Genomic DNA, 27,244 nt, shown 5'->3' on the forward strand with positions numbered 1-27,244 from the left:
TTTCGCATCGGTGTCAGGGGACAAAAGATTTTTTTTTAGCAGTCGATGCGCTTTGACATGCTGCTCCAATTTCAACAAGGATAATATAGTGAAAGGAGTCGCAAAAGAAACTGGGGAAAATACTCAGATTTCAGACACATAACCTGTCCAATTTCAGTCCCTACGAACATGCTTAAGAGAGATTTACTATTATTTCAAACCTTTCTCTTCCATACAGACATTCCTTTTTCTACAAAACTGTTTAATTTATTGAAGTTCATTTTCGACTCGAGAACGAGTTTGATAGTTAAGATGTGGAAGTTGTTCGAGTGGATTAAGGGGGTCTAATCTTTTTGTTTTGTTTTATTTTGTTTAAATCGTTCAATGTAAAACTGAATCCAGTGGGTTTAATCCACTCAACCTGTACAGTATTTGTGTATGGACTCTGTATTGTAATTGAAGTCTCTTGACGAGCTTTAATTTAACCATCAACTTGACTATCAATTGGCTCTTAACTTTAATCGAGGCAAAGTGAGTATTACATTTAATGTAAACCTCTTAATCTATCTTCCTTTTAGGCATCACATACATGCAAACTACTAAAGTCATTTGTTAATTTGAATAACTAATATTAACTTAATTATATTAAATGTGTAGAATATTTTTATATGGTACTTAATTAAATTAAATTAATACTGAACTGAAATTAAACAATATAATATGTTTGCGCATAACAAACTGGTATACAAACAAATAAACAAAAGTAATGACTATGTTTATTAAATATTAAAAGTAGTCATGTCCATTAAAAACTACATAAATTAACAAGACTTAATAGTTGGGGAAATAAAGGCCATTTCTCTTGTTTCAATCATTTACACTTCTCAATAAATTAGATGAAATTCTGAGCACAAATCGACGAAAAAAAATATGGTGCACAAAAGGGAATTAAAACAAACTGGACACGTATTTGTCTTAAAACTTCGAGAACACTTAAAAATATTACAGCAAATCGTTTACAATGTCTGAAATTATTATGGCTCAAACGTCCTCACAATTTACTGCTTTTATCATTCTCTAATCGTCTCTTCAGATTTTAAAAGAAATGTACTAATTTAAAGTAAACGAATTGAAGCAAATAATGTTTAAAACTGAATTATGAATATATGTAGATTGAACTGCCATCTCTTAAACAATAGCTGAAGTAGTTAAGGTAGATTTCTCCCTTAATTCCTTCTTAGTATCAACTGATGTTTAAAATTTGACTTTTTATGATTTTAAATATAAGGAGATTGAATTTTTGTTGTCCCAACTAACATGACTAATATAAAAAATAATTAAAAAACAATTGAAGCATCAAAATAATTATTTATAATTAAGCCAGCTTAATCAACAAGTTTTTGTGGATGTCCAAAACTGAATTATGAATTTATGTAAATTGAAAATGGAAACTGGTTTTATTCATCGTGAAAAATTAAATCCGACACGATGTTCGAGCTAAAACTTTCCGACGCCTCACCTTTTATAAACTTTTAAATAAATTAAACACAAGGCATTTCCTTCAAGTTGTCACTCAGTTTTCTGGTTTGATAGACCGGCAGTAAATAGCAGGAAACAAAAATGGGCAAGTTTCATTCGTTTCTTACAATCAGGTGATTGCTGTTTTACACTTTATTGTCTGATTGGAAACAACTATAACGCACAGAACAAAAATAAATTAAATCGAAAGAATTGAATTGAAATGTGAAAATTTAATTGTATTTCTGTCTGTACATCGTTTGATAAAATATTTATAAAGGCGTTTAATTATTAAATTAATTGTTAATTATTTCATTTGTACATTTATTCTATATATTATTGTGTTTCATAATTATTAAATAAATATTTTGTGACAGATACATATTAAATAATTATTTTAATTGAACAATAAAATTGGAAAATATGAGGATAAAAAATTGTATATAACAAACACTTTGGCTGTTAAATTTTTAATAAAAATTACTATTATGTATGAAAAAAATTCGATTTAAATTCATTTACAAATTTATCAATCAAATCATATTTGTCACTAAAAAATAATTTAATGGTAAACTTTTTCATATTGTAATAAAATATTTTAAATTATATCAAGTACATACAAGTTCTTAGATTAATTTCTTCCCACTGTAATTAGATTTATCAAATTCAAATCTATTTATGTTTATTAATTTTAAATTTTAAACTAAACTCTTGCTTACTTGCAATGCCATCTCTCCGACAATAGCCGTATTAGGGTAATACAGTTTTCTGCATTAATTTCCTCTCACTTAATTTTTTTATGATTAAAAAAAGTTACAACTTTTCTGATTTACCTTTTTCGGTCTATATTTTTAATATATTTAAATATTATGGTAAAACAAATTTATAGATACAGTTATAGGTATCTACTAGAACATTTAGTTGTTTGAAAATTGGCCAAATTTCTCGAGTTACGTTTGATAAAAAAGCTTTTTGTTATTATATCTGATATATAGCTGTTCCATTTGGAGCGTAAATTCAACGGACATTAGGCCACTTTCCGCGGAATTAACCTTAACTACGTTTTTAGATATATTACTTCTATTTCCTTTCTTCTTCCACTCTCTTCGTATCCGAACATCTTTTTTTCCTGGATAATTTTATTACGGCCACGGCACATACTCCCCATTTTTTAAATTTAATTTTTTATTTTCAACTAATGCATGTTAGTATGTAGGTTTTTACGTTTGAGCCGTTAATAAATTAGAGTTTTTAATGTCCGGAATGGTAACCACGTATCTGGGTTATTTTTAAAATATGCCCTCATATAAAAATTACATTTTTTTTTTTCATTCGCAACGGTTGCGTGATCAGCACGAATTATTGTGAACTCGAATTGTAATTACGTATGTATGTATGTGTTATATCTTGGTACGGAAATAAATCTGAATTTTATACGAATATCAAAGGCGACGTAATTATTCCGAATTTTCGCCACTTTCGATCTACATATTTATTGCCACACGTATTTTAAATTCCTAAGGCACATTGATATTGATTTTTTGTTTCTAGTTCCTGAATTAGTTCATTCATAAATTAATATACCTTAAGCAGAAATTTTAAATTAATAATGTAACTAATAAATTGTTAATAATGTGAGATAAATAATTTTTTAATCATATAAACAGTAATTAATTATTATACATTATTACTATTTAAAATTGATCATCTACAAACAAATTAAAGTAATTATTATTACTGTTGTACATTCTTATTATTAAAAATTGTCCAATTACAAACAAAGATAAATTAGAAAAGAAACGTCTCTGGTTTTTTTAAATTGAAAAAAATCAAATTTAAGTCTAATTACTAATGGGAAGAAATTAATCTAGAAATTTGTATCACACTAATATGGCTATCGTCGGAGAGATGGCAGTGTAAACACATATATTACACTATAAAACAGAGTTTTGTCTAAAATTTTAAATTAATAAATATGAATTTTTAATAATTTAAAGTAAAAAATTTGTTAAAGATATAAACAATCATTAAATAAAGTAATTATTATTACTGTTATACATTCTTATTATTAAAAATTGTCCATTCACAAACAAAGTTAACTTAGAAAAGCAATTTCTCTGGTTTTTTAAATTGAAAAAATCATATTAAAGTCTAATTATTAATGGGAAGAAATTAATCTAGAAACTTGTATCACACTAATATGGCTATCGTCGGAGAGATGGCAGTGTAAACACATATATTACACTATAAAACAGAGTTTTGTCTAAAATTTTAAATTAATAAATATGAATTTTTAATAATTTAAAGTAAAAAATTTGTTAAAGATATAAATAATCATTAAATAAAGTAATTATTATTACTGTTATACATTCTTATTATTAAAAATTGTCCATTCACAAACAAAGTTAACTTAGAAAAGCAATTTCTCTGGTTTTTTAAATTGAAAAAATCATATTTAAGTCTAATTATTAATGGGAAGAAATTAATCTAGAAACTTGTATCACACTAATATGGCTATCGTCGGAGAGACGGTAGTGTAACCACATATATTACACTATAAAACAGAGTTTTGTCTAAAATTTTAAATTAATAAATATGAATCTTTAATAATTTAAAGTAAAAAATTTGTTAAAGATATAAATAATCATTAAATAAAGTAATTATTATTACTGTTATACATTCTTATTATTAAAAATTGTCCATTCACAAACAAAGTTAACTTAGAAAAGCAATTTCTCTGTTTTTTTTAAATTGAAAAAATCATATTTAAGTCTAATTATTAATGGGAAGAAATTAATCTAGAAATTTGTATCACACTAATATGGCTATCGTCGGAGAGATGGCAGTGTAAACACATATATTACACTATAAGACAGAGTTTTGTCTGAAATTTTAAATTATTAAATATGAATTTTTAATAATGTAAAGTAAATAATTTGTTAATGATGTAAATAATCATTAAATAAAGTAATTATTACTACTGTTATACATTCTTATTATTAAAAATTGTCCATTCACAAACAAAGATAAATTAGAAAAGCAATTTCTCTAGTTTTTTAAATTGAAAAAAAAACCTATTTATATCTAATTACTAATGGGAAGAAATTAATCTAGAAACTTGTAACACACTAATATGGCTATCTTCGGAGAGATGGCATTGTAAACATAAGTATTAAACACTATAAGAGAGAATTTTATCTAAAATTTTAAATTAATCAATAAAAATAATGAATTTTTAATTACGTACAGTGATTCATTTGTTAATAAAATCAAAACCTTTTTGTACTTGAAGAATATTTTTATATTTTATTTTTTATGCATTTGTTAAGTTAGTAGAAAATCATGCAGATCATGTAAATTTGTTGCCACAAATAAAAACCTCAGTTCTTTCAGTTCAATATTTTTTTATTCGAAATTTTTGTAGAAACGTTTTTTATATTAACATTACTTAATCGATTTAATAAAAGTCTAATAAATTATTCACCATTTGAATAAAAGGTCAAGTTTATAATGAAAATAATCAATATAAATATAAGTGGAGAAGTAATTATCGAATATTAATATAAAATGTACGACATAAAATAAATAGAAGTAATAAATAAATAGAATAGTTATTCAACAATGTACTTAATTTAATCACAATTTAAATTATGATAATAATTGGTGTAAATGCAACTGTCAAATAATTAATAATTAATTTTTAAAAGATTATAAAATATTATTAAAGTTTGATAATTGATCATTCATAAATATTGAAACTATAAAATAGTTTCTGTCATAAATAATTTTAATTGGTAACCGTATATGTATGCACAAAAGTTATCCTTGTTCATTAAACGATGGAAAGTTTTAATTGCATAAACTTTAATTCACATTATTTGTTTGTTTAATAATACTTTATGTCACATGTTCATAACTAAGGTCACATTAATAATTTTTATTTCTTTTCCACGAGATTTAAACAATTTTAATTCACAAAGGGTGATTTAACATGAAATGATCAGTCATAATATTTGTTCAATTATTACACAAAGAGAGCCTCTAATTGCCTGCGTGTAATTACTAATTTACTAAACAATGAAACACGTTTCCCCGAATTGTTGTAATTAATAAATGAACAACGTGTCGTATTTACAACTGATTCTACCATTGAACCATCAAATTACAAAAAAAAAAATTGAATTTAAATAATTGTAAAATTTTAATGGACGTGATTGTGTTAATTATGGCATCGGCCCCAAAAACAGTGTCTATAATCCGGAGGATTAAATTGTTTGTTTCGGTCGCGTTTGATAATTTCGTACTTGTTATTGCTGACGGTAATTTGCATATATTTCAGTCGTTCAGGTGACAAAAATTAAATCTGCCACTTTGTACCGATAATTGAACTGATTTAAAATTAATTGAACGCGTTTTAATCGATACGGTGCTTTCGCCATTTTTCCAAATTGTCACTCAAATGTTTGTTCTGAATTAATATCCACAATGTAATATAATTACTGAATAAATGATTGGAAATATATTAACATTAAATTATTCATTATATGCATCAAATACATTAGAATAATTTTAAATCCAACCCCTGATTGTGGGCGTAGGGATTTAACAATAAAAAAAAATTGTACAAAGAAAACAAGAAAGCTTAAATTCCTTTTCGTGTGATAGATTCGTTTTATTTTTAAAAGCTCCCGTTCATATTTTAGACGGTTCGAAATTAAAAATAAAGCGTACAAGAAATTTGCATTCCAACACTCAGCCTCTATCCATTATTAACAAACGTAAACGTACACAGCAACAGGATCCCTTTAGATAACGAGATGAATAAATACTTTAACGCCCTGAGGAACACAGACAATTTAAGATCAAGTGGGGTTTGTGTGGAAGTTTTCTTTTTTTGTCGATTGTGTTTGGGGGAAAAAAATTAATGTTCACGTTAGCTTTCATATAGAGTAAAAATTAATTACTACGATTTATCAAATTCATAAAAAATTAATATTAATTAGTGTATTAAATACAATAATATTATTTGAATATAATTATAAAATATTCTTAAAATTTAGAGAATATACAAAATTATTAATATAATTGAATATAGCAAATGATAATTAAGTTCTGTATAAATTCTAATTTAAAGTGTCAAAAGTAGGATTTGATAACAAAAATGTCTACAATTTTATCAGATTTATATATAAAAACAAATATAAAAATATAATTATAAAATATATTCAAATTTACCGAATATAAAAAGGAGGTTTTGATTTGTGGCAACAATTTTACATGACCTATATGAATTTCTACTAATTTTTCGAATACATAGAATAATTGAAAATTGAAAATATAATTATAATTAATTAAAAAGTTAATTAGAGCATTAATTAATAATTAAAATACTAAAATTTCTACAATTTAATCAGATTTACATAAAAACATAAATATGAAATATTTTCAAAATTATCGAATATAAAAAAAATATTAATATAAAAATATAATTAGTAAAATAAAATAATAATAAAGTTGTGCATCAATCCTTTAATTAGAAATAAAAAATATTAAACTGAAACTGTGAATTTATTTATTGGAATAGTTTTACACGTACATCAATTTTTACTTTTAATTTATTCATATATAAATATATCATTATTTTATATGTAATAAATATATACATTTATTACACATGCGATAATTAATTTTAATTAATTGTAATTACATTTTTATATTAATTTATATTATTTATTAGAATTTTTTGAGAATTAATAAATTTTGATGCATTAATTTAAATTTGTAATTTTATTTTATTTTTACTGTTACAAACAAATATTTGAATATTTTATTCATACAATAATAATAAAATATTTTTTATGAACATTTTTGCACACATATTTAATTATATTAAATACAAACATTTACAGATATTTTATAATAATTTTTTGTTGAAAAATTTTTAATGAATTATAAAAAGTAATTTATATGAATTAATTTAATTTACCGTTATTACACAATATTTTTCAATTATTTGAAGATTTTTAATTTAAGTTTAATTTTATTTTTTTATACTTAATGCACTAATTTCTTTTAAATTTGTAATTGGATTTTTATATTGTATATATAATTTTAAAACTCTTGTTAATTTTACATGCACTAATTAATTGTTAATTATAAATCTAGTTTTATTTGAATTTATAATATTTAGTAGAAATTTTTCTATATTAAGAAATTATGAAGCACTAATTAAATATTTAAAATTTGTAATTATATTTTTAGATAAATTTTTACTTCTGGAAAGTAATATTTAAATATTTTAAATAGATTTATATATTTAATAATGTAGGATTTTTAATAACTAAAAAAAATATAAGGAATTTAATTTACTTGTATTACAAATTACTTTAATTTAACTTATATACGTTTAAATATGTAAAATTTAAATTAATAATAAAATAAGTTAAATTAAAGTATTTTGTAATACAAAATTGTAAAGATAATTAATAATGAATGCACTAATTTATGATGTAATTTAATTAAATTTTATACTCGTTAATTGTTGCAGAATTTTTAATGAATTATAAAAAAATTATATTAATGTGATTTACCTTTATAACAAAATATTTTAAAATTGTTTGAAATTTTTCAATTTTATTATTTTAAAACTGATATTATATTTTTATATTTACATTTGACAAAAATAGAGAAATTTTATATAATAATAATGTACTAATTAATTATTATTTTAAATTTGTAATTGGATTTTTATAATTTAGAATTATATATTTAATTGTTAATTGTAATTGTTTTATATAGCAGAAATTTTTCTATATTAAGTAACTATGAAGTATTAATTAAATATTTTAAATTTTTATATCAATTTTTACTTCTATATATTAATATTTAAATATTTTATATAATTGTATGTATACACTAAAATTGTAAGATTTTGACTAATTTATAAAAAAATATATAATAAATTTAATTTATTTAGACTTTATTATTATTATTATTATTATTATTATTATTATTATTAATTTAACTTATTGTATTATTAATTTAAATTTGACATTTTTTTAAAATGTAGAGAATTTTGTGTAATATTTGATAATATTATTTTAAATTTGTGATTAGATGATATGATATACAATATTTATTCCTTGAATATTCGATTACTTTGTAGAATTTTTGTACATTTTAATTATACTTTACATAATTAATTTAATAATACTTTACATAAATCTATAATATTTAGTAGAAATTTTTCTATATTAAGAAATTTTTTAATGCATCAATTATTTTAAATTTGTAATTACATTTTACCATAAATTTTTACTTCTAGTGACCAATATTTAAATATTTATATAAATTTTTGTATTCACTAATTATTTTGAGATTTTTATAAATTATAAGTGTTTAATTTAATTTACTAGTACTACAAAATATTTTTAAATTGAAAGTTCAACTATTATTATTTTTAAATTAATTTATTTTTGTATTATTTTAGTATTATATAATTAGATTTTTATATTACAATTTTTTTATAATTGATAAATTTGTAAAATTTTTATACATTTGTACATGCACTGATTAATTATTAATTTTAATTAGACTTTTTAAGGATTCATATTCATTCATAATTGATAAATTCGTAATTTTTTTATAGTTTTATACGAAATTATAATATTCAATTTTGTAATTATATTTTTACATACATTTTCAGTATTGGAAACTAATTAATTGTTGCTGAATTTTTAAAAATTATACATAATTATTAATACATAATATAATTAATTTGGTTTACTTTTCTTATAAACATTTTTATTATTATTTTACACTTGATGGTGTATTTTTATTTTTTTAGATATATGTAAATAAAATAATATAAAATACTCTTTAATTGTTCTTTGTTTGTTTATATAATTTTTATTATTATATCCTGTAGAGTTTTTTATAATTTATTTAATTTCATTATAATTTTTAGAAGAATTTTTTAAATTAAATTATGATGTAATGATAATTATTGATTTTTTGTTTCTAAATGATTTTTTTTATAACAATTGGATAATTTATTTTATTTTTATTATTACAAATAATTCAATAATTTTCTTAAATAATCATAATTTATATCAACAGTGTTTTCAACATAGTTTTCCTTTACGCAGATTTGCCGAGAGAATAATATACAATGAGCGTGTCTATCGTTAATCTCGTTGCCCGAAAACGAAAACAGGACACCGCAGATGCTAGACAGAACGCGGACAACACAAACAAATCAAAACCCATTCGGAGGTTGGGCAGGTTCCGTACCTGCTGCACACACAAATAAATCATCAATCAATTTCCTCTCTGGACGATTATATTTAGCGACCGATTGGTATAATTTGCAATCCGGCCCCAAACCTATGTACAATTGTCGGTGCGGCCACTTGAAATCAACACAGGTTCAAACAGTGACCGACGTATTGGACTGACCGATCGATGTAATTATGGATCATGTAAAACCGTTACCATAAATCATAACTTTCTTGTGACAATTTCAATTCGACATTTTTACATTCGAAAATTCTACACATGTTTTTTCTTGTTGTTGTTTCAATTAATGGAACTATGCATTATTATTTTTATTATTATTAAAATTTATTTTTTTACATCAGATAAAATTATATATTAATTAATAATTTACACTATAATTATTATTTAAATTTTACATATTATAAAAAAATAAAATATATAAATTTAATTACAAACTTAAAATTATAAGTAATTAGTATATCAATTATTATTAGTTATCTTACAAAAATTTCTACATTTTTATCAAATATAATTTTTAAAAATATAATATATAATAAAAAAAAATTAGTGAATATATGAATTTATATATAATATCTTAATCTCAGTTTAATTACAAATTTTAAATAATTAATTAATACATTAAAATTTCTTAATATAGAATAATTTCTACTAAATATTATAATTTATATTAAATTGTGTAATTCAAATTAACAATTAATCCGTACAAATTTATCAATTAGAAAAAATTAAAATATAAAAATATAATTAAAAATTTAAAATAATAACAACAAATTACAAATTTAAAATAATAATTAAGTATTATTATTATATAAAATAATATAATAAATTAAATTAAAAATCTTCAAATAATTGAAAAATATTTTTTATTATTTTATTTTTTACATAAATTTATTTGAATAAGATATCCAAATATTAGTTTTTAACAGTAAAAAAGATTTATATAAAAATAGAAATAGAAATTTGAATTAATTAATTAGTGCATCAAAATTTATTAATGTACGAAAAAAGTATAAATTAATATTAAAATGCATTTAAAAAAAAAAATTAATTGCTGTATGTGTAAATATAGAATAAATTTATCGAATATAAAAAATTAAATAAATAATTAGTAAATTAAAATAATAATTAACTAAATTCATTAATTAAGACATAAAAACTTTTCTATAATTTTATCGTGCATAAAAAATATATTTATAAAAATTAACATAATGTAATAATAAAAAATAAATTATTATATTTACTTTAGGAACTATAAAAAATTGAAGATTTATATAAAAATAGAAGGATAAATTTAAATTAATTAATTAGTGCATCAAAATTTATTAATGTAAGAAAAAAGTACAAATTAATATAAAAATGTAATTAAAATAAAAATTAATTGCTGTATGTGCTAAATGTAGAATAAATTTATCGAATATAAAAAATTAAATAAATAATTAGTAAATTAAATTAATAATTAACTAAATTCATTAATTAAGACATAAAAATATTTCTATAATTTTATCGTGCATAAAAAATATATTTATAAGAATTAACATAATGTAATAATAAAAAATAAAGTATTATATTTACTTTAGGAACTAAATTAATAAAAATATGGCCTATATAAGTCAATATAAATATTTTTATATGTCAAAAATGAGTTTCTATATTTAGTTTCCTAAATAATTAATTGGTTTATACAATTTAGAAATAAATTAAATTTTTATTATGTAAATTAAACAATGAACAAAAATATAAAAAATAATTCTTTGTTTCAAATAATAAAAATTTTTCCAATATTTGGTTTAACATAAACAAATATACACAACACATATTCCATTATTCATTGGGGGCAAAAAATAATAACGTACAAAAATGATATACGAGTTTTAATCAAAATAACAACCATAATCAAACATAGAAAATCATAAAAATCCTTATTAAGAAATCTATGATTCGATCACGCGATTTACTTATCTTTTATTACCTTCAAACTCAACATAATATTCCCGAAACATGCAATAAACTATTTATTATCTATTAACACTCTACAACCGCTTTTTATTGGAGACTATTAGGGAATTATTAAAGTTGATTTTCGTTCCTACTTCTCCCTTTTCCTAAATATCAGGTTATGACTATTATTCAACGAAATTTAGCACCGAAATCGTAAACCATTTTCTTCAGAGTATTTAAGTTGAATTTATGTTTTTAACTGCTGAACGTGGGGCAATAATTTCAAAACATAAATCCTCTGCGTGTGACACAATAAATATGTCTTTGTACGAACCAAATTACATTTCAAAAATTACAATAAATAATTTAAAAATTACCCAGAAAATCGTTCGGACCGAAACTCCGTCTGGCCAAATTAATGTACTCGTTTTCGTTTTAATCTAATAACCGATTAATTAATTCCCGGGCAAGAAACAGACGAGCCCAACTCCCAACTTCTAACGCCCAATTCTGACGTTCCAATTTCTTAATCGTTTAATTCCGGCTCTAATTTAAACCGGTTATCCCGTTGAAATCCATGACTCTAATATCAATTACGGGGAAATACGGCATGATACATTCGTCGTACAAAAGGGTCCTCTGGCACACACTTTATTCATAATAGACGTTTCTACTGGGTCAAAACTAGATTCGTTAACTTATGATGAATTAAATCTGTTTCAGGCAAAAGGCACAAAAAGTTCGTTAGAGGTTGAATTAATTAATTCGTACTATTATATTTTTCCAGAAGGGAAAGCAAATTTTGTCGCAAATAGAGAATTTATTAATTAATTAGTAGATACTGTCGAGTGAGCTTTGAATAAAATTCAAATGTCAAATAAATTAGTAAGAAGAAATGAATATAGAAACCTGTAATATATATACTTCAAGCTACTGTCAGATAGATGGCGTACTGAAAAATGTATGAAAGTAGTTTTTATATATATTTTAACAGAATTCTCCTCAATCATTTTTCAACGTCATCATTTGAAAATTAAATCTTAGTTTTTTTTTTAAATTTAATTTATCTTATTATTTTAAATTTGTAATTAGATTTTTATATTTTTTCTTATAATTGATATTTTTTTTGTGCACTGATTGATTGTTAATTTTAATTATTATAATATTTAATAGAAATTTAATTAATAGAATTAATAATTATTTTAATTTTGTAATTATATTTTGACATAAATTTTCACTATTGGAAACTAATATTTAGATAATTGTTGTAAATTTATGGACTCACTAATTGTTAAATTTTTAATAATACATAATAACTAATATATAATAATTAATTTAATTTACTTTTCCTATAAATATCTTTTTTTAACTTGTTTATTATTATTTTACACTTGATGGTGTATTTTTATTTTTATATATATATATAGATAAATTAATACCAAATACTATTTAATTGTTCTTTATTTGTTTATATTATTATATACTGTAGAGTTTTTTATAATTTATTTAATTTTATTACAATTTTTTTATATAATTTGTTTTTATATTTTACATAATCATCAATAGTTATGGATTTTTTTTTTATAATAATTGATATTATTAGATATTAGAATTTATTAATTAATTAGAAAAAACTGTCGGGTGAGCTTTGCATAAAATTCAAACGTCAAACAAATTAGTAAGAAGAAATGAATATAGAAACCTGTAATATATATACTTCAAGCTACTGTCAGATAGATGGCGTACTGAAAAATGTATTAAAGTAGTTTTTATATATATTTTAATAGAATTCTCCTCCATAATTTTTCAAATTCAAATTCATTTGATCAAATTTTCTTACAGATAGAATTAATTATTATAGAATTAAACACATTTCTACTCAAATTGTCTGACCAAAACCACCGTTAACTTATGGCTAATTAAATTCGTTTTAACGAAAAAGCACAAAAAGTTCGTTAGGGGTTGGAAGTTTACTTTGATATAGAAAACAAATCAGGAAGTATTTATGCAAAACTTGGTGGCAGAATGTAAATAAAATGAGATGCTTGTGGTTGCAAGTTGTTTGCAACCATTCACTGAAAACTTTACACATTCAGCTTTCGTGTATTTAAAGCGATTAAAAACTAGAACTTTTAACATTCTAAATGAGACACAGTTTCTTTTTAATTGCTACATTTTCCTCTTTTTCGCGCGGTGCATCGCTATTAACTATAAACATGTTTTTTATTCCCTTTAAACTACATTTAAAGGTTGATAAAAGCTCTTCTTTTGAAACTTTGGTAATAATAATTTTTTATTAAGTTGTCATCAATGGAAACGATAAAAGTTTCCCAAACGAAACCGAAACTTCACCTCCCAGTGTTCCAACCCGAATAAAAGATAAATCGGATTGAAATTAAAATTGGAACATTTGATCGCGACGAAGTTGTGTGTCAACAAAAGTGAAATTTTATATTTACCCAGCTTTCGCTGTTCCACGGAAAAATAGAAACTTAATTTGGGGCGTTCGTCATTTTCCGTAAGTAAATACGAATTAAAATTTTCAGATGGATGAAACCCGAGAGCCACACACACACACACACACACACAATCGTAAACTTTATTAAACACAGCAATTTCACAATTGAGGAGAGATAATCAGCAAGTTCGTGGCTGTTTTATGTAAATTTGGTGTGCTAGCGTCATGTGGTACGTTTGGTATTCACATTGTGGCCGAATGTATTATTTAACGGCTCTAAATCCGCGACATATTCAGTTTTGGGGAAATTTAACGCATGACAAATCAGTATATGATGAATATTAAATGAGCAAGTAAAAATTGTCAAAGCAGTAACAAAGATCGAGGGTTAAGGTTGTTAAAGATTGATTAATTTTGGTTGGCAATGTGAAATTATTCACAAATATTATTGTATGTACTTGTCTCGAAGATAGTTTCGTGTATCGATTATATTCGGGTTTGTTTAGGACATATTCTGTGCCATAATGTTTTCGTTGTTATATTGATGGCGGCTTTATCTGCTGCCTCAGTATATTATTTTATAATTGCTCTGTTATTCAAAACTTTATGCCCCGGATGGCAACACAAATCATTAAATTAAAGTGATAAATAATGTTCAATATTTTATCTAAAACTATATATAATTATCTAAATAATTCGAGTTTAATAATGTTATTCATGATACAAAATAATTTATTTAATAATGTTACAATTATTCAATCGATTTGTCAAATATAAATTGAGCACTGCTATTTTCTAGTAAATATTGAATGAGTTTTATTCTTGAGTGATTAATTAAGGAACATAACAACAAAATCTCCAAATGAGACTTTTCAAAATCAAAATATTTTATCTTATAAAAGTCACATATGAAACATATTGTAAGACGAAATCAATATAGAAACCTGTATTATATCTAGTCAAGTAATTACCAGATAGATGGCATATTGAAAAATGTGTGAAGGTAGTTTTCTGTATTTATACTTATTGTATTAAAAGATGCTTAAATTTTATTTATTTATCTAAAATTATTGTTAACTGTTACAATTATCCAACTGATCTGTCCCACTGTAATTTTTTTAATTTAAAGTGTATTATTACTATTACTAAAATGTTAATAATAATGTTAAATACTTTATATTATTAAGTATTAATTATTTATTATTAATAATTAATACTTAATTATTAAAAATTATTATTTAAAATTCTTTTTACACGATTTACACATTTCTTCATATCATAAATGTCAAATTTATAACAAATTATTAAGAAGAATTCAATATAGAAATCTGTATTATATCTAGTTCACGCTATTGCCAGATAGATGGCATATTGAAAAATGGGTGAAGGTAGTTATTTTTTTTATTTATATATTTATAATAAATATCTAAAATTATTATTAACTATTACAATTATCCAACTGATCTGTCTCACAAGATTTATGCACTACAATTTTATAGTTCAAAGTAAAAATGTTAAATGTGTCTAATTCTTGAATGATTAATTAAGGAAATTAATGAATTATTTAATTAATAGAAACTGAATACAGTTATTACTAAACTGTTATTAAAATTTATTATTTGAAATTCCTTTTTACACGATTAACACAATTTAATAGTTTTTAGATTTGTGACATACCCAGAAAAGTAAAAATTGAAGAAAAAATTGTAAAATACTGAGATGTGATGAAAAATGTGCTTATATTTTATTTATTTATCAAAAATTATTATTAACAGTCACAATTATCCAACTGATCTGCCCCCCAAGACTTATATACTACAAATGTGTTTTATTATTGAATTACTAATTAAGGAAATTAATGAATTAATTAATTAGTAGAAACTGAATACAGTTATTACTAAATTGTTCATAATAATATTAAATACTTTAATATTAATTATTTATTATTTATTATTTAATACTTAATTATTAAAAATTATTTAAAATTGTCTTATTAAATGATTTACACATTTTAATAGTTTTTAGATTTGTGAGATTCCTAGAAAAGAAAAAATTAAAAAAAAAAAACTGTAAAAAAACTTTTTTATATCATAAAAGTCAAATTAAAACAAATTAATAAGAAACCAACATAGAAATCTGTATTATATCTAGTTCATGCTTTTGCCAGGTAGATGGCAATCTCAACTGTCCTATAAGATTTATACACTACAATTTTATAGTTTAAAGTGAAAATGTTAAATGTGTCTTATTCGTTAATGATTAATTATGAAAATTAATAAATTAATTAGTAGAAACTGAATACAGTTATTAATACATTGTTCATAATAATGTTAAATACTTTATTATTAATTATTTATTATTGATAATTAATACTTAACTATTAAAAATTATTATTTAAAATTCTCTTTTTACACGATTTACACATTTTAATAATAATTTTTAGATGACACTTAAAAAAATATGAATTGAAAAAAACACTGTAAAAATAATTTTTCTTAACATAAAATTCAAATTTAAAACAAATTATCAAGAAGAAATAGAAATAGAAATCTGTATTATATCTAGTTCAAGCTATTGCCAGATAGATGGCATATTGAAAAATGGATGAAGGTGTTTTTCTATATTTATTCATTTCATATTAAAAATAATTGCTTATGTTATTTCCAGAATTCACCTCCAGCCAGTTTTCCAAAAGGAAACACAATCCAATTTACAGTTTAGAAAATTTTGTTGAAGAAAAAAATACACAAATATATGAAAAATAAAATTTAAATCAAATTAATAAGTGGAAATGAGTATAGAAACCTGTATTATATCTAATTGTAAAGACTATTGTTAGATGGCATATTGAAAAATTTATCAAGCTGATTTTATAATTTATAAAAAGTTAGTGCAGTTAGTGTTAGTTAGTTATTCATAATCTACATGAATTTAATACAGTCACAAATACTGAATTAATTGGTCAAATTTGAATATAAATTTGTACTGGTAATTTTATAGTTTTTAAATTTACGACCTTTCAAAATTAAATGGAGTAGTAAAAAATTGCCAGTCTGGTTTATTACATCATAAAAAGTCAAATTTAAAATAAATTAGTACATCAATAAAATGTCGATAACAATTTTTTTATATTTAATTAGTTTGAATTTAATCATAATTTATGATGATTTATGTACTCAATATGAATATAAATTTGTACTGATATTTTTTTGATTTGTCACCTTCCAAAAATGATAATTTATGAAAAATTATATACAAAATACAATATAAATTGGTAAGAAGAATTCAGTATAGAAATCTGTATTATCTTGTTACGGCTATTACCGAATAGATGGCGCGGTAAGCACATAAGTTGATTTTCATGTTTATGTAAAGTCGTATTAAAAGAAACACCAACAATTCTTCTTAAATGAGACATCCAGCCGAAACGTCCGACAGACAGAAAGTGGCCCGAACGTTTTTTAATTAGACAAGAAAGCCGTTTGTTTTTTTTTTAATTATGATTAATGCGCACTCCGGTCCCGGGTCCCGAACGAGCCTGAGACGCCTTTTTCGTGTCGGCCTTAATATTCGGGGGGATGGGCTGTTTACGTCGCGCACCTCGCCGTTTATAAATAAACAGTCGGGGTGGTCCTTTCAACTTGTGCAACGGAAGCTCCGCCGCCGTACCAGATAAGATAAAATTAAGCATTGCGGGCCGCAAGTAAAGGCGCGTCCATTGTTCGAAGGATTGCTTATCGTACACGGCGGGGAAAAAACTTTAAACTTTACATGGGTTGTTGGCCTAAGTCAACATGAAATTTAATCAATACGTCCGCCATAAACCAAACATGTCCTATAACATAATTGTTGGTAGAAAAATTGACGTGTTGTGTAATTTTGTTGTATTGTTCAGACGATAATGTACGACATACCAAACTTTTATAGTTGTGATGTACATACGTTGAAACGTATTAATTGTGGTGGACATAAATTTTAATAACTAAATAATCACATTCAAAAGAAAAATGTGCAAAGCATCTTTGATATTTGAATCACGACCCGTTCTCGTCATTCAATCTTCCAAATGGTCCACAAGAAGTTGGCATAAATCATGGAATCCCGTTTTTGCTGCTCTCCATTATTTGCGTGTTTACGAACGAAATTGATTAATATGAACGAACTCTTTTATCATTTTGATGCTTCGACGGGGGAATAAATGCTCCGGCGGTTAGAGAGAGAAGAGAAAAAAAAAAACGAGTCGACTTATTATATTAAGGCCGTCTCAAGTCGCCGAACAAAAATTGTAAAATATTGAGAAATATACATTTTAATACGTTTATCTTAAAAGCAATTGTTATTCCAAGTGCTTTTTTTTACCTTTTTATTCATTTCTTGTATCCGTAATTCCCTTTTCATACTTTTAAAAATTTAACAGTCGTCTTGATCGTACTTTCTGATATTAGAATATTATTAAGTTTGTGCCCAATTATAGATCACACTCAGCCGCTTCAGGAGAACAAAATTTTGTTATTTAACACAAATATTAAAGAAATATGTCAGTATACATTTTATATTGAACAAAAATACAATTTTAAAATAAATATGTGAGAAGAAATCAATATAGAAATCTGTATTTATGTCTAGTTCATGCAGTTGTCAGGTAGATGGCATATTAATAAATGTATGTATTTATATGTTTTATACTAAAAATTATTCTCATTTTTTAATAGCATCATCAACCATTGTTCCGGAAGGAAACACAATTAATCAATTTTTTTCACAGACAGATAATTAATCAATTAATTAATTAGTAAATACTGATAAATATGAAGGTAAATTGTATTTATTGTTTTTAAATTTGTGAGCTTTTGAAATAATTTTTTACATAATAAATTAGTGAGATGGCATAGAAAAAAAAGTATGAAGGAGGGTTTCTTGATCGTACTTTCTGATATACTTTAAAATATTATTAAATTTGTGCCCAATTATAGATCACATTCAGCTCGAAAGGAAATTAATTAATTAACTTTAATTAAATTTTCTTGCAGATAGAGGAATTAATTAATTGATAGATGTTGCTCTGTTAAATATGAATATAAATTGTGCTCAAGTAAGTATTTCATTATTTTTAAATTTCTGAGCTTTTGAAAAAATCTGCATGCTTTTTTACATAATAAAAATTCATATTTAAAACAAATTAGTAAGAGGAAATAAATATAGAAACCTGTATTTTATCTAATTCAAGCTATTGCCACATAGATGGCAGAGTGGAAAAAGTATGATGGTGGTTTTCTGCATTTATTATATTTCATTCTATCTTTTTAAAATTTAACAGTAGACTTGATTGTCCTTTCTGATATTAAAATATTAATAAGTTACACAGCTTCAGTTGTTATTTAATTCAGATGTTTGAAAGAACAAAAATAATAAAAGTGTAAATTGAAAAGAATTTCAATGATTTTTTCTGTGCAGTTTTAAATTAATAATTTACCCATTTTAAAACTTTTAATTAAAATGGTACTTGTGGAAATGCAAAGAATTTTCATATTAACGAAATTACTGTAAATGAATTAAGACCACTTGTTTTTCCCTTTGCCTTCAGTTTCCAATTAAAATTTTTACGTTATTCATATTTCAATAACATAAATAAAGAACAATGATCTATTTATAGTAATAAGAGAAAAGTTTTCCATTGTAAAACTTTTGACAAACAAGTATCATATGCAAAGTTGTAAAGTTATGTTTAACCAAGAAATTCGATGTTAAACTAGTTCGAGATGTGTTGCTCCCTTGTGCTACATTATGCAGTAAATTGCATACAACAGTTATATTAAACTGTCGTTTATTTCCTCTCGCATTTATCAAACTTTTTCGGCAACTTTTATGGAGGGCATAAAGCAGGAGGGAATGTTTTCTGAATATAAACTACGCCCGATCCATAATATGAACATAAACTTTTCAACACACACAAATTTTTTGACAAAAACAATGGAGAAAGATAATAGCCAACTAATTTATTATCCGTGACTATCCAACCTAAAAAAAGACGAGATTTAAATTTAAAAACTAAATCGAACGTTTTCAAATGTCGTCGTACTTCGAATTTGCTGATTAAATTTATTAATATAAATTACTTCTCAAAAACTATTTTTTTGATTGAGTCATAAAAAATTAATTTAAAATACTGTTCTGGAAGAAATTATTATAGAAACCTGCATCACCTAATGTGGGAGAGATGGCGCTCAAGGCGTTTAAAATAAAACAATGTTCAACTGAGTAATAATAGTTACTTTTATGTTCTGAACGAATAAATAAAATATAGAAATCATATTTATTAAATTTAAATGAAAATTTAAAATGAAAAATAATTTTAATTTTACGATAAATTTTTATATGTTTGTTATGAATAAAATATAAAATATTAAAATTGCATGAACATAATCTATAAATTTAATATAAAACATTTTTTAATATTCTCTTTAAACTGTATTTATAAATATAAAATTTTTTACATTTTTAATTCGTACAATTATTTTTTTTTTTTTGGGTTTGAGCAGTACAAATTGAGAAAAACTACCAGAATACTTTTTTTATATCATAAAAGGCAAATTTAAAACAAGTTATTAAGAAGAATTCAATATAGAAACCTTTATTATATTTAGTTCAAATTATTATTAGACAGATGGCATATTATAAAGATTTTATTATACAATTTTATTTAAAATAATTATTAAATATTTCAATTATCTAATTGATCTGTCAAATATGAGTTGTAGTTGCAATTTCAGATTGAAGTGGAAATGTTGTGTGTATTTTATTCTTGAATGATTTATTAAAAAAAATAAAACTTAACCAATAAATGCAAACAAGAATCATAATATATACATTAGTAGAAGCCATTATATATTTCACTTTCAACAATTACCCGAATATTTATGCATATACTGAATTAATTAATTAATATAAATTAGTACAGTTATCAATAAAATAATTTTAAATATTTTATTAAAAATTGTCATTTAAATAGTTTGAATGGAATAATATTACAATTATTTAACCGATAGGTCAAATATAAATTGAGCATTAGAATTTTATAGGTTTCAGTTTCATGAGTTACTCAAATTAGTAAGAATTGGAAAAAAACACAGAATACTTTTTTTGAAACCAAAGTCAATTTTATATTAAATTTAGTTTATGTTTAGTTTATATATAAAAAAGGTATTTAACGATGAGCAAAATATCAAATAATAATAAGAATAATTCTCAAAAAATAAATTAAAAAAAAAACGTCTGGATGAAATTAATGTAGAAACCTGTATCATTTACTTGTGTATTGCTATTGTCTGACAGATGGCAGTGAGGGCGAATAAAACAACAAATAACTATATATTAATAGTAATTACTGTGCATTTGTTTAATATCATACTATTATTCAACCCATTCTAATAATTACTTGTTGTTTTCAGGTTTATAATTCATAAGAATTTATTGGTAAGTAAAATATTGTTCATTTAATAATTGCTTCAACAATTATAAATCAGACAAAGAAAACGACAGATTAACAGATTAATTAAAATGTAATTTTGTATGCCCAACAAAACAGTATTGTTGTCATTTCTACAGAATTCCTACAGAATCGTTTTGTTCAATCCATTTGCAGGAAACAAAGCACTGTAATTAAAATTAATATTAACCAAGAACAAAACGTTTACTCCTAAACACGATTTCCTCTTTTTGTTGCCATTTAATAGGAGAACATTCCGATAAACAAGCGAACGTTAAATTTTAAAATTGATTTATCTACCATAGACTAAAACAAAATCTATTAATGGGCGTTTATAAATTTTTATGAGCCCCAGAAATAGATTAAGACAAATAAGGAGCGAGTGTATTATATTTGCGGGATTTATTCGGGAACCAATAAATCCGGCCACCCCTCGTTCACCCTCCGCTTTCGTTCCAGGAGGGGGGTTTATTAAATTTACTGTCTCGCGGTCTGAACACGGTCAGTTGAACGCACATCGTCTTGTTTAGTCAGCCCCTTTTTTCGGTACCGGGCCAACGCTAATAAAGAGAAACAAGTGTTTCGTATAAGCACCCTCGATTTCATCCCCGACCTTTAATTTTGTTTCGGATTTCACGTGATCAATGCACCGGAAATTTATTTTCTTATAATTCGGTTTGTCTTTTGATGGAAAACTTATTTTTACATTAATCAATAATTTAATTCAATATAAAAATGTATTTATTAAAACGAATAAAAATCCTAAATATAATTGTGGTTTTGTAATGAACGAATAAATAAAATATAGAAATCAATTTTATTAAATTCAAATGAGAATTTAAAATGTAAAATAATTTTAATTTTATGAAATTTTTATATGTTTTTAACTACATGTGCTATGAATAAAATATGTAATATAAAATATTAAAATTATATAAATATAACAATTGATAAATTTAATTTAAAACACATTTTAGCAATTGATTTTCTTTAAATTGTATTTATAAATATATATACACATTTTTAACATTAACAAGTAATTAATTCTTTTGATGAATTAAATTTGCTTTAAGTTAATACCAAAACAATATATAATTTTTACTTATATTCTATTCAAAGTAATTTCTTAAATTATGCAAAAAATATTTTAATTAACAATTAATAAAAGGTGCATTCTCAATCTCAATCTATTATTCCAATTTAAAACAAAGTCAGGAAGAATTTAATATAGAAACCTGTATCACCTACATGGATGTTACTATTGTCAGACAGATGGCGGTCAACTAGATAATAACAAAAGTACAAACATTGTTTGTCAAACTAAATTTATAATTTTCGTTTACATATAATTCAAAGTAATTTCTAAAATTATATAAAAATTATGTGATAATATTTAAGTTATATTGATTTGTTTTAAAGGACGTTTATAAAACGAACTAAATTTTGCCCAAAATTCATTTTGAAACCCTTACTTAAACACAGTTTACGTTACAATGTTTGATAAATAATATCAGAGAGTTAGTTCATGGTGGGCATTTATTAATCATTCTCGCGTTAAAAAGTTTTCCTTCGCTTCGAACATTAATTTTCCTGCAAGATATTTTACTGTAAAACGAGTATAATAAAGACAGGTGATAAGAGCAAACTCTATAAATTTTCTTTGTCGTTTATTTCAAAGTTTTTTTGACTGAAAACACTTGAACAATGGAAGAACGTTTGCTGAATGTGGAAAATTTCTGTATAGCAATAAAAAATGATTAAATGGTATGGTAATAAATATTCTTTTGAGAGTTTTATGCAAACTAATTGAGTTTATTTGTAGTTTTCGTTTTGAGCTATTTTTAATTAATATTTTATTTATAATAAATCAACTTTATGGAAAATCTCAATAAATAATTAATCTCGTCTCCATTAATTTACGTCAACATTTTAATCCTGACTTATGACTATAACTTCAATCTTTCTTAATTTAAGGCACTCTCATTAATAGGAAAAAGTTCTTTAAAATTGTTATAGACATGAAAATATTGAACCTTTTTTACTTTTGAATGATTAATTAAGAAAATTATTGTTATATCTAACATAATCTAATCAATTTTGAATTTATCCAAAATAGTAATAATTGAAAAAATGTCTAATAATTGTTTCTATTATAAATATCAAATTTAAAACAAATTTAATGTAAAAGTTAAGACTTTCGTGACCATAAACAAATTATTAAGAAGAATTCGATGTGAAAATCTGTATTATATCTAGTTCAAGCTACTGTTAGATAGATGGCATTTTAAAAATATATAAAGGTTATTTTCTGAATTTATTGTATTCGGTTTATTATTACATTAAACTTACCGTTGCCGTAATTGTTTACTGATATTTTATTTAATTCATCCAATAAATTGAATAATTTATTAGTATAATTTGTTAATATAATTTTAATGAGTTAAATTGAAATAAATATGTTTGATATATTAAAATTAGTGTAACAATTGATAACATATTTATGGCAAATTGTTTAGCTTCAATTATATTATTTTATTATAAATAATATTAAGAGAAAATTGATTTTTAATTTTTACTGTTTATTTTAATTTCTATTTGTTACCTTTAACTTGTTTAAAAATTTATTTACTAAATGTGGAATCAATTTAGATATTTTATTTATAAGTCATATATTATTTTATACTGATTTATTTAAATTAATGTTCAATAATAATAATATAAATTAAAATAATTGAAAAAATATCAAACTTAAAACAAATTTAATGTAAAGGTTAAGACTTCATAAATAAATTATTAAGAAGAATTCAATGTAGAAATCTGTATTATATCTAGTTTAAGCTATTGTCAGATAGATGGCGTTTTGAAAAATGTATAAAGGTAGTTTTCTGAATTTATTATATTAGATTTATTATATTGAACTTATCGTGTCAAAAAAGACTTAGTTACAAGCTTTATTTCGGTCTTTAGTTGCCATAATTTATTACTGATAATTTATTCAATTCATCCAATAAATTGATTAATTTATTAATCTAGTTTTAATGAGTTAAATTAAAATCAACATTTCTGATGTATTAAAATCAATCAAATAGTTGTTAACATATTTGTGGTAAATGGTTTAGCTTAAATTATATTATGTTATTACAAATAATTTTTAGAATATATTGATTTTTAATTTTTACTGTTTATTTTATTTTCTATTTGTTACACTTAACTTGTTTAAATACTAAATGTGGAATCAATTTAAATATTTTATTTATATTTTAAAATTATACATTAAAAAGTACAAAAATGTATTTATTTAAATGAATTCTAAGTCATATATTATTTTATACTGATTTATTTAAATTAATGTTTAAAATAACAATAATAAAACGTTATTTCAATTGTTAAATTCTATCTAAATCTCAAATTCAAATGAAAAAGTATAAAATTTAAAATGTAAAATAATTTTAATTTCGTAATTAATTTTTATATGTTATTAACTACATATAAAATTAAAATTATTGTCGTTTTAATAAAATATATAATATAAAATAAACATTAAAATTGTATGAATATAACAATTGTTAAATTTAATTTCGAATACGACTAAAATAAAAGATTTATTATTATTTATATTTATTTATTTATATACTCAATATTCTCAATATTATTTTATTTTAATTGTATGAAAGCCTTGATTGATCTTGTGTATTTAGAAATATGATAAATAAAACAATTTATAATTAACTCAAATACAGTTTTCTGTAACTTTTTTAATAGGTTTAAAAGTAGAAAACTATCTTCATACATAGCGTGGCAATAGTTTGAACTAGAATTAGTGCAGATTTCTGTATTAATTTCTTCTTAATATTCTGACTTTTTTAATAATTTAAATAAAATATTATTCAAAAATCATTGTTATCAACATTTTATTAACGCACTGAAATAACTAAAACCATTTTTAATTCAAAATTTAAGAAGTGATGAAAAATACATTTTGTTTTGATTTGTTTTAATAAAATTACTAAATAATGAAATGTTACAATGTTTGTGATAAATAATATCCGAGTTCATAGTGGGCATTTATTAATCATACTCGCGTTAAAAAGTTTCCCTTCATTTCCAACATTAATTTTCCAGAAAGATATTCCAGTGAGCATAATAAAGACAGGTGATAAGAGCAAACCCTGTAAACGTTCTCCGTCGTTTATTTCAAAGTTTTTGACTGAAAACACTTGAACAATAAATGGATAATTTTGAGAATTTTATGAAAATTGTAATTTTCCCTTTGAGTTGTTTATAATTAATATTTTATTGGCAACGAAATTATCTCGAGGAAAAATCTTAATAAACAATTAATCTCCACTCTATTATTAATATTAACTAGAAGACAATTAAACTTCAACATTTTAATCCTGACTTAATCCTTCTTAATTTAAGACACTCTCGTTAATAAGGACTACTTGTATAATTAAAAGAAAATTAATTGTTGCCTGAATTGTGGTATTATATCTAATCAATGGTCAGGAATTTTTCAACTCGTAAAATGGGATTTAAAGTTAGATTTAATTAAAGTCCACAAATGAGTGGGAACATGTGTGGCACAGACACTTACAAAATGAAACTTTAATTAAATCAGTAATTGCGGCAAACGCCACATGTAAACATTGTATTTGCATATTTCATGCTTTGCACTTCTAGAAAACATAATTTTATGATGGCGCCAATCAAAGTCTGTTGTTCCAGTTTCTCGAAGATTATAATATCCGTCACGTTAACGAGATTTCCATTCGGATTCGAAAACCGACGTGAATTTGTTTTGTTTTGTTTTACTTTTGCTGAAGCTGAAGCATCAATAAGTATTTCGCATTCTCTTATTCCACTTTGTAATATTAGATATCCAAAGGGGGATATTTATCAAAGATGGCACTCTAATTGAATTTCAAGTTGTTCATCAAATTGCACATGTTTTCCCGTTTTAAATTAACTTAATTTGATGCACAGATGTATCCCCTTACTTGTGGGTTAAACAACGAACAGTTATTCAAAATCTGAGTGATCGAAGCCTCCGATTAGATCCTTTCATCTTACCTACATTCGAATTTGGCACTCCAACCGGGCACACAAAAGGTGTAAAGCGTTCGGCGCACATCAAAGGCCAAAAAGGACCCAGTCGTTCCTTGCAGCCGACGACAATGTTATTTATTTTTACAAGGGCATGCAAACACTCGAACTCGAGGAGTTCCGAGGGAAACGTCGAGGGAAAGGACAAACCGAAAGTGACATTTCAAATTAAGGCCCCCGTTTTTTTATTTTATTTTATTTTGGTGCAACGTGAAAGGTGTTACCTGTTTTACGTTTACTGAAACGGATGTGTGTTAAGTGGTGATTGTGAGGAGAAAGACCGTGAATAACATTTGTGCAGTAATTGCGATATTGAATTTAACATAAGCTTCTAGTTACGATATTAATCAAGCAGTTAATCAATACGGAGTTAATAAACTTCCATCCACATCTCCATTAATCTATTCTCAGTAAATTTGCTAATAGATCGATGCGGTATTTTGGGATTGCATCATTTACTA

At 23.4% G+C, this 27,244-nt stretch overlaps 1 protein-coding gene across 1 annotated transcript in view; it reads left to right on the forward strand.

The window, feature by feature from the left end:
- Window positions 1-27,244, forward strand: part of LOC109594774 (5-hydroxytryptamine receptor 1) — a 150,170-nt gene that overhangs the window by 32,201 nt on the left and 90,725 nt on the right. The window contains exon 3 of the mRNA XM_049967711.1: window positions 21,640-21,664. The gene's annotated coding sequence lies outside the window, so the exon portion shown is untranslated. The remainder of the gene's footprint in view (window positions 1-21,639; window positions 21,665-27,244) is intronic.

The sequence above is a fragment of the Aethina tumida genome, chromosome 5 (genome assembly GCF_024364675.1).
Source record: "Aethina tumida isolate Nest 87 chromosome 5, icAetTumi1.1, whole genome shotgun sequence".
NCBI lineage: Eukaryota > Metazoa > Arthropoda > Insecta > Coleoptera > Nitidulidae > Aethina > Aethina tumida.